This window comes from Caloenas nicobarica, chromosome 3 (genome assembly GCF_036013445.1).
Source record: "Caloenas nicobarica isolate bCalNic1 chromosome 3, bCalNic1.hap1, whole genome shotgun sequence".
Taxonomy (NCBI): Eukaryota; Metazoa; Chordata; class Aves; order Columbiformes; family Columbidae; genus Caloenas; species Caloenas nicobarica.
Genome location: NC_088247.1, coordinates 84568107 through 84582862, shown reverse-complemented (window position 1 = coordinate 84582862; position 14756 = coordinate 84568107).

The window sequence follows — 14756 nt, the reverse complement described above, 5'->3', positions numbered from 1 at the left end:
CAAGCCCAGCTACAACCCCATCCCCCTTTGAATCTAGTTTAAAGCTCTACAAATGAGCCTTGCTAATTCCTGCGCCAGCATCCTTTTGCCCCTGCGAGACAAACCTTTCCCTTTTCTAGAGATATCTCCTCTCAAACCCAAACACTGCTGTCCTTGCATGAGCAAAGTGATCTAGAAAACAAATCTCTGATAGTAACTCAGGGCCAGGGCCTGCCAGTTCCTCATGAGTAGTATCATACTCTGTCAGTAAAGGCATTGATGGCCACTGAGCCACTCAAGAATATGCCATTATTCACTATAAACAGACGTAGCAAGTCTCTTGTCTCTGGGAGTAAAGTCAGTGGGCAAATATCAAGAAGTGCCTAATGGTAACACCAGGAAAAGTAAAGGAAGATTTTGAGGTCTGGTTCTGGTTTATGTTATCACAAGTTATAAGTGCCTTTCCAATGAACTTGTCTTCACTGCTATAAGTCTAAAAGGTAAATGAAAACAACACAGTTTTCAGAAGTTCATTAAGTTAGTTCATTTGCATATTCAGCAGAGAACAGACTGATGCAAAATTTGGAATTCTCTGAGCACCATGACTTTCAGCCAGGTGCTGAGGCCTCTCCCCACCAGCAGAGACACTAGCTCCTTCAGGCAGTGATTCACAACACCCAAGCTTCAAGTCCACAATCCCACGTAGGAGACAGGTATGCTAGAAGTACACTCCAGTGAGCCCACATCCATCCATTAAGGGCATATGCATTGCTTATGGTTAGGTGGAAGACAGCTGTGTTTGGGCACTCTGGCCCACAGTGTCATTCCCAGAAGCTGAGTTTACTGTATCTGAACACTTCTCATATCAGCTCCATCATCACACGCATCTGCCAGGTTGCTTTTTAGTCTGCTTGGCTACTTTTCCCAAGTTTGCCATGTGAAAATACACATAATATTGTCACAGCCGTGCTTCCCTACTATACCAAACAAATCACATTTTCTTGGACTGAATTTTTTTCACCCTGCAGTGTTGCTGCCATGAGGAAAGGCTCCTCACTATATGGGGATGTGTTGCATTTTTACACTGTGTCGTAAAAGATGAGGAGGTTGCTGAGGGGTTCATTTTAATGGGTTCACAACAACCTTGCATGGGCCTGAAATGAGTCTGGATGGAGTGTGTTTCCCCTGCCTGGCCGAGCAGTGAGAGCTCCACGAGCTCCCAATCCTCCCATGCTGAGCCCACCGACCCCCAGGAGCTGTTCATGGGTTCCCCCTGCTCACAGGGCAATGGGTATCACACCAGTGAAGGGGGACTCAGCTCTCCAGTAATCCCAGGAGAGTCCTCCTCATCTGCATCCCCAGCCTCATCTTCCTCATCCTCACCCTCGGGATGCTGCACCAGAGCAAAGCCTTCCTTGCCCAGTGCAGCCAGGTACATGTACGCAGTCCTGAGTGAATCTTCTTTCTGTGATGGAAACTTCTGAAATTACTCCTGTCTCCCCAGCAAGAGGACAGCTTGCAGGTGATTTGGTAATCTGCCTCTGCCAAAATAGTACCCTGCCATTTGACCAGAAAATCTGTGTTTCAGATCTCTGCAGGAACAGAAAACCTGTCCTTTCACCAATTACAAACTTGGAAGGCATTCAAGTAGAAGAAACCAAGAAAATGTTGCTCATGGTAGATTTCTAGAGATGTGGGAAGCTGGCTCCAGTAGGCCCGTTTTTAAACACCAGCAAATATCACTCTTAGGATAAAAAGCTGGTTTGGAGGAATTAAAATACATTTGCATCATTGGAGCTGCCTGATCTAAATCCTCTTTTCCCTCTGCCGGGAATTTAGAACTGGGACTCTGGTACTAAATAGGAAAGCGTGTATTTCAGCACTGAACATACTAATCCTGCCTTCTGTGCAGTAGGGTGAAACCTTACCCTCATGTCCTGGCAGCCTCGCACACCGAGAAATGTTTCTGGAGATGTTAACTGAGCTATGTCAGGCAGTCCACTTACATGTGATACAACTTGGGCTTCACAGCCAGCAAGCTAGAGCCCAAGTCCAAGTGTTTATCAGCACATCTATGGACAAAGTCATAAACAGCAGAACACGGTGACTGTCCCAAAACTGAGATGGACACCCTGGAGCTGTGCTAGTAACGTTGGGTTGAACTCAGGCTTGGCAACCAGCACTTCTCAGCACATCAAATGGAGAAATTCTCTGTGACTTCAGCAAAGCTCTGGTTTCACTCACGCTTCATCTGTTCAGATATATTAGTGACCTGTAGCCAATGATTTTCAGCACTGTTCCTACCCAGTATCCAGCTATGTGTTAGCCATAGCAACTCAGGCAAGCTGCTTTTCATAAAGCAATATTGCCATTTTCCCCTGTTTCTGACTGAGATGCCATTTCACAGGTATTTTCAGAATTTTTTCTCTGCTTAGGTCTTGGTGTCTAAATGCATCACGTACAAGGGGGAGTATAATAGACCGAGTTTGTACCCCTAGGTCTTTCCGTTCTCTTTGTTATCAGAGTAACTCTTTCCAGTCTGGTTTAGCCACCAGTTCAAGTAGAGATTGCTACACCTGCAGCCCAGATGAGCCCATCTGCCCTTCTGGCAGGATGGAGACCAACCCACACAGCTCTTCCTCTCTCAGCATCCCATGAGGGCAAAACCTTGCACCATTTGATCCCATTTGATTAACTTACAGTTTGCATGGGTTTTCTCTTGTTTATGTGCCAAGAACAACCTCCTTGAAGAGTTTGGGTTAGAAAGGCTACCAAGAAAAAGTACACTAATTGGGCTTCCTTTATAAGATGAGGTGGGTTCTGATGCTGTCTCAAACTTATCCATTTGTCTAAATTTCTTCTGTTCTTGTAATCCAGACATCATCTGGTTCTACCTAACTAATTGTTATCATTAATGTGCAACCAACATTCAGTGAAACCAAACTACACCTTCAGGCCAAGTCCTGGCTTTACAGGGCAGCTTCTGCCATAGCACTGTGTTTCCCGAGGTTTTCTAGCTGTGAGCACACCTCATCTGAGGTCTACTGACACTGTGCCACTGCTGCTGCTCAGAGAACATCCCTGATTCCCTGAGTGAAGCAGTGACTGGGAATTGACTAAACTGGAAGTTGAGTAAATCAAAGGAATGGCTTCGATTATGCCAGATGCCCTGGACAATTAGTGCATTACAGAGGGGGAAAGACCTGAACTGCAGCAGGAAGTCTGCCTGGGCAAGCCCCAGGAGGGTAGCAAGCATGTGACAGTTTCTGACAAAAGCACCACATTTCCTCTACCCAACACACTTTTGTTTGGAGTCTTCTGCTGTGCTGAAACTCTGAGAGGAGGAACAGCCATGGAGGGATGACTCAGGGCCATGTTGGAGACCAGGAGATGGCTCAGAGGTGGAGCTGGCTCACAGGCCCACTGCAGCCTTATATCAATCACAGGGTTGACTCAGGCAGTGGTCAGGCTGGAGAGGCTGTCAAAGGTTGCAGTGACTTCTTCTTGGCATATTCTTTGCCAAAAAAATGTCCCACATGTTCACCAGCTTCCATCTGACTTAATCTTCCCTGAACACGCGTGACCAGGCTTAGTCACAGGATTGCAGGCAAGGGCTCAACCTCTGCCTTTTTGCACTATCACCAAAGCTTACTGCAAGTGCCTGGCCTGACATATCTGACAACTATATTTACCTTGTTTCATGTCTGTATCACACAGGGAACTCATCATAGTCCTGAGGCTGATTAATGCGCCATGGTGAACACCCATGACACCTGCCCAAGGGATCTCTGTGGGACTTGGAAGGACCTCCTGTGGAGTCTTCATCCAGCCTGGAGAACTGCTCAGCTTTAGCAGCTCATCCTTGCAAGAAGCAGCTCTTGGCATCACCCTCCTGCCAGAGCTGTCATAGGGAAGCTATTGTGAGAACCAGGTGCAAGCTCACTCTCCTGAGGTGGATGCAATGTGCTCCCCACCCTGCTGGAGACAGTCCTTCTGTAGGAAAACATGTTGTCCAGCTCCTATAATGGGAAATGGCAGGAAAGACTAAGAAACATATTCAGAAGAGCTGAAAGAGTAAAGCAGACTCATTCTCCTGTGGGAAAAAAAAAAAAAAATATATATATATATGTATATATATGAACCCAAGATTTCCCTGCCTCTTCCCTGAGCTCAGGAAGGTAACAGAAGCAATGAGGGGAAATGATGAAAGCAAAGGTGTTTTGGGCCTGTTCCCCTCTGGGGATCAAAGAGTGAAGAACGCAGATGGCTGGAGGAGCAGCTCATCAACAGCACGTTGCCTGAGTTGGGCCTAGCACTGCATGTGACCTGCTCTTGATGCTGGGTTTGAAACTCTTTGGCGTTGGAAGGATTTTTAAATTGTAGCAAAGTGTGTTTTGGTGATGTTTTTGTCCCTCAGTCTGAGGAGATGTTGATAGTCTCTCTTCCTACCAACTGCAACGCTGCGATTGCTTAATGCAGTGTTGTTCACGTTACTAGTTTCTCAGAGCATTACAAGTTTCTAACCTCTTGTTCAAATGATTTGATGAAAATATCATGATTGTTTTATTGCTATAGCCATAAACATCAGATGCTGCACAAGTTTTAGTTCAAACAGCCTAAACTGCCATTTACTTCAGGAAAATTACCATGACTAATTCGTATCTTTCCATTCCAGAATGAGTTCCCACATGTAGGGAATTAACTACTTTCAGAAAAAAATTGCTTATTACCAGTAAATAACTATTACTTTGACTTGCACTAACAGTTGCTAATACTGCAAGATGGGGAGGGAGAGGAACACATGTCTGTACCAGCTGTTGTTTCACTCTTGTCCAAAAAGCACGAAGAAGTTGTTGGCAATCATGGAAAAAAGATTTTCTTTCTTCCTCTTCAAGCACAAGTATAACAGCTGTTGCTTCTGGCAAGTGTAATTTTTGCCCTATTGATGTTCAACCCATACAGAATTTTATAACAGACCAAACAAACAAACAAAACACAAAAGTGATAGAAGTTGTGCAATGAATCAAACTCATTGCCCATGGTTGGCACTCAAATAAGAAAAGAGAATAATCTGTCCACATGAAGCTGTAATGGCCCTGAAACCAGACCTGTTCCTTTCACTAATCTCAGAAGAAGTGCAGCAGCAGGCAGGGCATTGCCTCAGATTTCCTACAAGTCCTTTTCTGTTGCTGTTCCAACAACTGCATGCCTTCTCCCTCTTGGCAGCAAGTGGCTTTCTTGATAGAAACTTTATTTATTTGTCCTGCATTGAGCCACAAGAGAATGCATGCCCTGCGACAAGGCAGCGGCACAACGGGGCTCCCCTACGTGTGGCTGCTCGCCTGCTCTGCTCTCTGCTGCTGGCAGAAACTTGCAAACTTTGTCTGGTTCAGCAACACAACATCTCCTTACTCGATGAAGTAGATGGAAGCACATCATTTTGGTGGCACACACAGCTTTTTCCTATAATTGTTCAGTGTCAAGGCCACAAGAACAGTCTTCTCAGTGCAAGCTCTGTCGAGGCAGCCTGGGATGTACAGCAACCAGAAACCCACATAGTGCTGGTCCTATGGGGCAGCTAAACCTTTGCTAGCAAACACAATCCCTATCACTATGTATCACAGAAAAAAAAAATCACCTTCTCAGTACAAGCAACACCTGAGCTCTGATTTTTCTTCTTTTTTTCTTTTTTTTTTTTTTTTTTTCAGCCAAGCTGCTCAGTTACCATTTTCAGCATCATCCCTGATTTCCCTCAGTTGGCCATGAGGTTTTAACACCATATGTAATCCCCACAGTTCAGTTCCTTGTTTCTCTCCTTTTCATTCTGAGGACCTCACTTTTGTCCCTCTGTCTGTCTCACTGGTACATGGCACTATATGCTGGTACTGCCCAAAAAGGCTTCAGGCTGAGGTGAAACAATTCAGATGAGCTCACTGCAAGTCTTAAAAGACATTGACTAATATTAAGGACTTTGGATTCCCTTATTAAAAATGCAGTGGGTTAACCACAACAGAACTCTTAAGTACACAATTCTGAGTGCATGCCCAGGGATCCAGTGTATCAATCTCCAGGTTTATGTTTCTTGAGTTACAGCAGTAGTTTTTTTTCTGGCAGACCTAACAGGCAACACAGTCAAAAGCAAATTCTAAACTTAACCCTCCATCACAGGAAGCTGATTTTGATTAATAAAGCTGAAGATTCGGAGCAGCTAGAATCTACCATGTATGCAAGGAACTAAAATGATTTGTGATACTTTGGAACAAACCACATTCAGTCAGAAGGGCAGGGGCTGAGGAGGAGGACTCCCATTCTCACAGTTTAATTCCAGCTGAAGTGAGTGACTCAGTCAGCGTGCATACTACAGCAGTATAATTTGTCATTTGACCAAAAGTCACAATCTTGACATGGAAATGAGTAGGTAAAAGCCAGTGATTTGTTCTCATACAGAAAGAGGGATTAGAACACTGAATTAGCCTCTTACAGCTTGAAAAATCTATGCATCTTTATTCTCTAAAGCCAGGGCCAAGTCACAGTGATTATTTTTAGGTAGAATTCCCTTTTGAAATCAAGGGCAAATGTGGACTAGAAGTCAATGGTGCCATCTGGCCCTTCAGCAGGTCCTTGCATGCTGTTAGCTTTGCAAAATTCAAGGAAGGTGATGTTAATCGCCCAGCACAGCAGCTGCTGCTGGAGCTGTTCCTTGGCTGAAGTGCTGCTCAGCCAGCAGCCAGAAATGCCTCCAAAGTATATTTAATTTAGCAGTGTATTTTTCTGAGTTTATTTCTTAAGAGGCAGCAGTCACTGGTATGAATAAATACCCAGTTCCACATACTACCCAATTTGAAGCAAGTCTACTCAAACAGGTGACTGCAAGAACTGGGATACCTGACTAATGTTTCTGGCTCAGCATTGGATCTGTTGCACAAATTTTGGCAAGGCATTTCTCATTATAGCTGTTTCCCTTCCAGTTTGTAAAGCTGCAAGCACTTTGTGAGACAGGCTGAGTATAATCCTGTCTTTATATGAAGCCTAATGAAACAGGACTCTGATCTCAGCCAGTGCATCTAGACCAAACTTGTTGAACTTAGTTTTTTTAGCTAGATGCATCAAAAAAAAAAAAAAAAGACCTCAGCAGCCTGTTGCCAGCAGCAGAGCCAGGAGCACACTGCAGTGACTGGCAGACTGCAAAGAAACCTCACATCTCCTATAGGACTGCAGGACAAGTCACATAGTGAAACCAGGTAAAACTTGCTTTCAGTGAGATCACCGACCAGAGTCCTCTCAGTGACTGGTCCTGGTTTAAACACTACTGTAATAGAATAGAATCATAGAATCATAGAATAATTTCAGTTGGAAGAGGCCCTCGAGATCACTGAGTCCAACAATTAACCTAATTCTGTCACTAAACCATGTCCCAAAGAACCTCATCTATACATTTTGTAAACACCTCCAGGGATGGTAACTCAACCACCCTATAATAATATAGTAATATATGCAGTAATGTAAATATATTAATATTATAATAAATATTACAGTAACATAAATGATTGTAAGTGAAATCATACAACTTGCTCATAACCTTTCATGGGAAGAAGCTAAACGTTATGTATTTACATGGCACCAGGGTGCCAGCCATGGTGCAGCAGCATGGCCAGTCCCATGGGGATGTGCTGCATGTGGTGGCACCCAGGAGGAGGAGATGGCTCTGCTGGAGGCGCTGGCAGCAGGGGGGCAGCACCCAGCCCTGCATCTCTACTGAGCTATTGAAATAATTCCTAGATTCATCCACTGTTTGAGTCTTTGTCTGCAAGGAGAGGGCAAAGAAATGAGAAAATAAATTACTTCTTTGTCAGCATTTTTTCAGGGAACCTCAGGTTTTTCCCGCTCACTGATGCTGAAAGCTGTACAACCTGCAGCAGAAATGTTTGCTAGCAGAAGGGAGAAAATAGTAAATATACCCATTTTTTTCCTCACTTAAATATTTTCTTACAATCAGCAAGGAACAGCAACACAAGTTGGCAGACAAACTCATTTACAATGCTCCTTGTAGGACATCAGCATCCGTTTTGCATGTGAAAGCTGCACCGACTTGATTAATTAGCATGGTACAAGCTACTGGTATAGTTTCTAGTGGAGATGAGGAGACAATCCAGCTGACCCCTGCCTCAGGTGACGTGTTCCAATGGAGCTGGTGCTACATACAAGCTGGGACTCTCTGGCAGTGAAAAGACCCCTCCTCAGAAAGCCCCTGGGAGCACCAGGCAAAGAAGTAAAGTCTAATACAGGTCAGGTAGTGCCAGTGCCGGGAGCTGCCCAAGGAGTGCCAGGCTGCCCAGGGAGACCCTCAAGCTGCTGGCACTCAGTTCATTTCCATTATGCCACTTCCAGAATAATATTTTCTAGCTTTGAAATGATGGAGTAAGAGAAGCTAAAAGGACCATTTATTCGCAGTGAATCTCTGTTCCAGCAGTTAATGAGCAGATTCAGCAGACTGAGTGACGTCTCCTCCTCTAAATTGCTCACACCAGAGGTCACCGTGGCTCTTTCAAGGGCGCTAGCTTTGTGCTAGATGTCTCTGTGTGCAAAAGGATGGATTAACCTTTATTTTTGAGTACTCGTGGGTCAAAGTCAACCAAGTGCTGATCACTTTCTGCAAGGCGCTGAAGCCCCATTGACAAATGAGGTGTCTTAGCACCTCTCAGGAGGCGAACAGCATCTGGCAGAATAAAAGGCTGCAGGGCTGAGCTACCCAGACAGCCTACACAGCAATAAATCAGACATCGCAGCTGCTGTGCTGGCAAATATATTAGTCACTCATACTCAACAGTGCCTCTCGCACAGCTGGGCACACTGACATTAAACCTTACCTGAGCAGGGAAATGACTCTTCAGCTCAAATATTTTCAATAGCTGGTCTGTTGCAGATGGTTTGAGGAAACACGGATATCCTGCACTCCCCTGCACACAGCCATGAGGAACTTGCATAATTCGCTTTGTCTGCTTAGAGAGGAACTGCCGGATACCACACACTTTTAAAAAATCTGCACTTGACAGTAATTTCAACATGTATGACCACATTCCCTGTGAAAACAAGCCAGTTTGATTTATCTTCCTTTTCTCAGGTTGTGTTTTCCAGCATTTGTGTTTTTGCTACATACGTTTGGATTTGATTGCCTCCAAGTTTTCCGGTTTACATCTTTTGGCATTTTGACCTAAGGTCATGCACAGAGACTATAACCACCAAAAAAACCACCTAATACCAACAATCTCACATTGATCCCTTCCCAGCTCCAGTTGTGTTAAATTAGGGCACTCCAAATTTGAACACAGTATAAACCACCTTACACATGCAGTATTTGCACAGTGATAACAAAATGTAGTCAGCAGGGTGATTTTGGTGCAAATGAAACAATTGTCCTCTTAATTATTGAAGTATTTTTATTTTAGACCTCAGAAAGCTTCTGCAGAGTAGTTTGCAGCATCTCAGCACAGCAGCTCACTTCTCAGTTCCAGTGCACTGCCCCTTGCTTTGTGCTGTGTAAACTGAGTTCAAAAATCCCTCTGCAACAGAAATCACAGGGAAACTGTGTTTCAGAGATAGGTTTTAAGACTTTACTCTTTAGGATTAATTTCTTTTGTTCCAAATGTGCAAACTCATTGTTCTTTTGTTTCAATATGAAAAGTTATAGGGCTTTGTCAGAGCTATAAGAGAGACCAGAAATGCCACCTCAGATCTGAACAAATTATCTTTTTTATTTTGTGGGAAAAGCTTGATTTTGGACTAATGACTAATGACTATTGAGATTTATCAGCAAACCATAGGCATAAAAACAGTACGATTAATTCAGCCACATTGCACATGTGCTATGTAGGAACTTTTATTCCTTGCCTACATAAAAAAGTATCTGTTGTTTACACCATTGAGTATAAACCCCAGTTTTCTTAAGATATGCAATGCAGACCAAGTACTACTACCAGAATGTGAACGTCCCACTTTGTTGACTCTATTGACATGACCTTCACGTTGCACAACGAGGGACATCAGTTATCATAAAGGCTGAGTGAGTGAAACGCTGCTGGAGAATTCGGGAATTTCTTGTGTGGTCAGTTAAGAAAAAGCTGAAAAGAAAGAAACTGCCTGCTCTGAATTAACTGGTATAAGGTATATCCACATCAGCACAGGTTACCCTTTGTTTTGATATGTTGGCCATTCTAGATACACTGGAGCAACAACCTAGCTTTACCTGCAAGAACCTAAAAAGAAACATGAAAGGTAAATAAATGTGGGACATGAACTTCCCTATAAAGAACTGCGTATATAATTAGCGACTCCAACACCTGGGGGTTATTTTGCCTTTCATTTCATGATCAGTATGGATAATTGGAAGGTCTTAGAGCAGTCTAACAAGCACCACATATGGGAGAAGCTGGCTTTGAGATTTAATTGCCTATGCCCTAAGCAAGGTGCGGCACCAGCTTCCCAACCCTTGATGAACAGGGCAATTCCTCCAGCCATGGGCAGCCAGCTCAAAGCGAAGCTCCCTTCTCTGCAATTTGTCTGGGTTCCCTCTGACGTTAGAGGGAGACCCAGGCACCCCAGAGGGACTTTCATGCTGACCCACCCAGATGCCTCTCCCGTCACAGGACAAACAAGGTCTCCTGAAGTGCACACTCCTTCCTCCAGCTACAGAGGGAGCCCAGATGACTTATTTAATTTATTGGCGGAGGTAGATGCTGTAGGTGAGAGGGTGTATGGTCCAGGGCACTGCAGGGTTGTAAGTGAGGGAAATCTGATTTATGGGTCAGTCAGCATAGCTAAAGAAAACCAGTCTTTCGGGCACATTTAAAGTAGATGCTCATCTTTAATACAGCTAAAGTTAGATGGGATAAATCCTGTAATAATGACCAGTTTGTTTCTAGAAGCAATCATCTCCCTTGGAGGTAAATCTGCATTCCTTCTCAGCCTTGCTATTGACAGAACAATATTAATTTTGGGTTAACATGAAGGTTATTGCATTGTGAAGAAATGCATGTACTTGAGGAGAAAAAAACTGCTTATGTGGGCAATGTAAAATACTTGAAATCTCTTGTTTCCTTACTTCGAAGTGACTGCTTTTTGTAGATCTTAAGAAGATGACATAGTGTCCCTAAATTGTGAAATTAAAAGCCTGAATGGCATTAGTCAAGCTGCTAATATTACTCAGAGGTTCCCAACTCCCTGAAGCCAGACCTTCCAGCATTTGTCATCTCTCTGCTGCTCAGCTGGGAACGCGTGTGCACAAACTGTTAGAGCAAAGACAGGTCTCTTCAGCACCTCAGCTCACACCAAACCTGTTAACCACAGGACTTCCCCAATTGCCACACACAGCAGAGGGGTGACAGAGGATCACATCCAGAAACCACCTTCCTGTCCCAACTGGATTTAAGGACAGAAAAGTCACATTTTTAATCAGCAAGAGGGAGATGTCTAGGCTTCAAACAATTGCCTCCAATAGAGGGGGGAAAAAAAAAAAAAAAGCATAAAATGCAGCTGGGAGTATCTCTGACAATCAAGCTGTTACATTTTTTAGAGATTAACCCGAGATGTGCTGCTCAAGAAAGCAGTTTTCAAGGTCTCCTTTGGTCCCTTTTTCTGCTTGAACTGAAACGTGGGCACTTCTTTCTCTCCTTTTTTTAATGTCTGCATGACTCTTTAGCAACTGTGGTTCCAACCACCATTTAGTTTTCTTTTTCTTTGGGAAATTCTGGAGTGCCTCTCTTTATATTAAATTACTGCCGCTCCAGTGGAGAATAGAAGAGATTCTGTTATACTATTTTTGGTTCATTAAGCTTGTAATTACTTCGGGTTTGATATTGAAAAACAGTAATTAATGCTTTTAATGTGTAATATGAATAGTGCCCTACAATTGAATGAATACCATTTTAAAGGAAGAATAGAAAATATTTATTCCCAATTAAATATAGAGTAGAATTAAAGACTGAGAATATTTATAAATTACTTAAGAGGAAAAAATGTCTAAAACTAATTGCTAGTATGGCATAAGCAGGCATTCTGCATCCAGAAAATTAAATTAAGATTAGTCTTTTAAAAAACCACAAAACATAAATTTTAAAAAAAATCTCAGTTGAAACAATTCACAATGAAACCCCTCAAACAGCCCAAACTCCTGCCTGTTGGGTCTGCGTCTTTTTAATAGTTGGCTTTAAAGACAGCGGATATGTTTTCCAAATAGATTCCTCCTATATAATTACTAAAAGGTAGTGTTTAATTACTGTTTTTAAACTTGTATCGTTGTAATTACATATTTGGATAAGTATAAACAAATCTCTGAGCATCCTATGTTTATAAACAATCCTGTGCTTGAAAATAATTATTACACCATGGCAGCATTTTCTTTTCTCTTCCGCCTGTATGCCACTAATATATGCTTACAGTTTGAACTTCATTTTAACACAGGGCTCTCTTCATCTGAGGATCTGCTTAATTTTGGTAGAGCTTACAAAAAATTTCAGACCGTGAGCACCAACTAAGAAGTGCTTTTAGAGGATGCTACTGTATGCTCATGATGATTTGAAAAAAAAATATTATCAAACACGCACAACTTTCCATTTTAGCTTTTTGAGGCAGATCTGCAGATAGTCAAGCAACACAAAGGCAAAAGCTTGTGGAGGTTCCTCTTTATCTCACCCGCCAGACTCCAGCACGGACGGTATAAAGCTCGGTCCTTGTCCTCTTTCTCTTCTGTTCCTTATCTCTGGGTAATCCCAACTGCAAACATAAATTCAGCTGCTGAGCAACTTAAAGATCCCGTGCTCTGTTTGGATCAGTCTCTCTTGCCCTGCGAATGTCATGTTGCCCAGCTCGTCTGAGAGTCGCTGCCCGTGTACAGCCACAAAACTAACACGCCTTCAGAATTACATTTTTCCTCCCCAGAAACACTTGGCAAGGGTCAGGCTTCCTCTTGTGCAGGCAAATACCATCTCACAGATGCCCAGTGACTGTGTGCACAATCTCCCCCAGTCAGTCAGCAGCCGGGGTGTCCTGTGCACCCTTGTTGCCTGGCACGGTGGACTCCTTGTCCATGACTGGCGCTCTTACGTGCTACGAATTAATAGATCTAAAATGGCAATAGCAGTGACCAAGTCATGGTTGGCATTTGCATAATAATATGAAGAATGGTAGACAACCTTAAGAGGCACAGCTGTAATTTAGAGATAATGTATGCTGTTAATAGTGCTGGGAGAAGTTGAACACTCCTTTGATGATCCTGCCACTTCTTAGAAGCATTGCAGATTTGTTTATTAACAAAAAAAATGTCTGTTCTAAAGTCAAAGAGTGTTTTGACCATGTTATAATACATACACTCAAAGGGGCAGCATTAGACTTGCGCTTTGAACTTGACACTTACTTGCTCTCCTTTCAGTGACTAACGGTGTAACCTTAATTTTATGTTAACTTGCTGGCTTTTTTGCATATGTTTTCATATTAAAAATAGGAGCAAAACTGCAGCTAAATAGCCTACCCTTCTAAAATCCAGAGGGACTGGGGTGGGGCAAGCAGTTATCAGGTGAGTTTGGGATATTGGCAGGGGCTTCCTCTCCTGGGAAAGAGGAGGTGAAGAAAGAGGTGAGTGTCTGCTAGTTGTCTTAGAAACTCTGAGTCTAACAGGGAATTTTTGCTGTAATGGGAAACAGATCAGTCCTTACTTAAAAGAAGCTATTTTTCTGAAAGAGTGTATGGAAGTCTCAAGTAGGATCATTTAGTGTCATTACGTGTTGGGGGTTTCTTTTTTGAGTAAACTTTTTTGAGCACGTGTTATTGTGTTGCAGGTTTGAACATTCATCTCAAATTTAGCTGCTTTGCTCCAAAATAAACTAAACTCATTACGGATGAGCTGAAGAAGTCTAGAATGCAAGAACTGGCTTGTAGTCTAATTTTTCACTCTTACCGTTTGTAGGGTATTTTAGGATGTAAATGTGGGAGTGTAAGAGAAAAGGTAGGTATTAAACTCCTGGATTGACACTTAATAGCTCTGGTATTTTCTGGACAATTTGTAGCTGTAATGAAAATTATCTTGAATGTGATGCGCAATGAATCTCTTTGTGAAGAGAATCTCTTTGATACTATGTGGGCTGGAGAAAATAATAGCACAAAAGTGAAAATTCTGTTAAAATGCCAAAGACTAAAATTCTCTCAATTTGTTTTTAAAGCTGAAAACAAGACTTAGTTCCTTAGTTTAATTGGAGAGACAAACATAAATTATGCTGTAAGCAGTACTGTAAGTTCAGTGAGCCTTAGTCAACTTGTGATAATAACAAAACACTCACATTAAAGAAATTAGGTGGCTGCCATTTAAGCATGTTAGTGACTGCATTATGCTCTGCTGAAGCTGGTATGGCTAATGGATTTTGTTTATTTCAGATAAGCATAAAAGAAATAGAGGTCTTTTGGTAGCTGAAATAGAAGGAGTGCCATATTCTGAACAGGCATGTGCAGATTGGTTAAAAACTGTCTTCTGCATGGTGATGGAGATTTGAATACACACAACACAAAGAAAAAAATGCCTAATTCCTGGCTACCTGCAGAAAAAGATGCGGTCCTAGCGACAATTGTTAGGTGGAAAAGGGGTTGGAAATATCTTCCATCATCTAATTCTTGCTCCGTACAAGGAAATGGGACTTTGCTCATTCTTTGTTCAAAAACACTGTTGCACAAGAGATACATCAGTGTGCTATCACCATCTCATCCTAACTGGAACAACATCCAGAGTGTCAAAG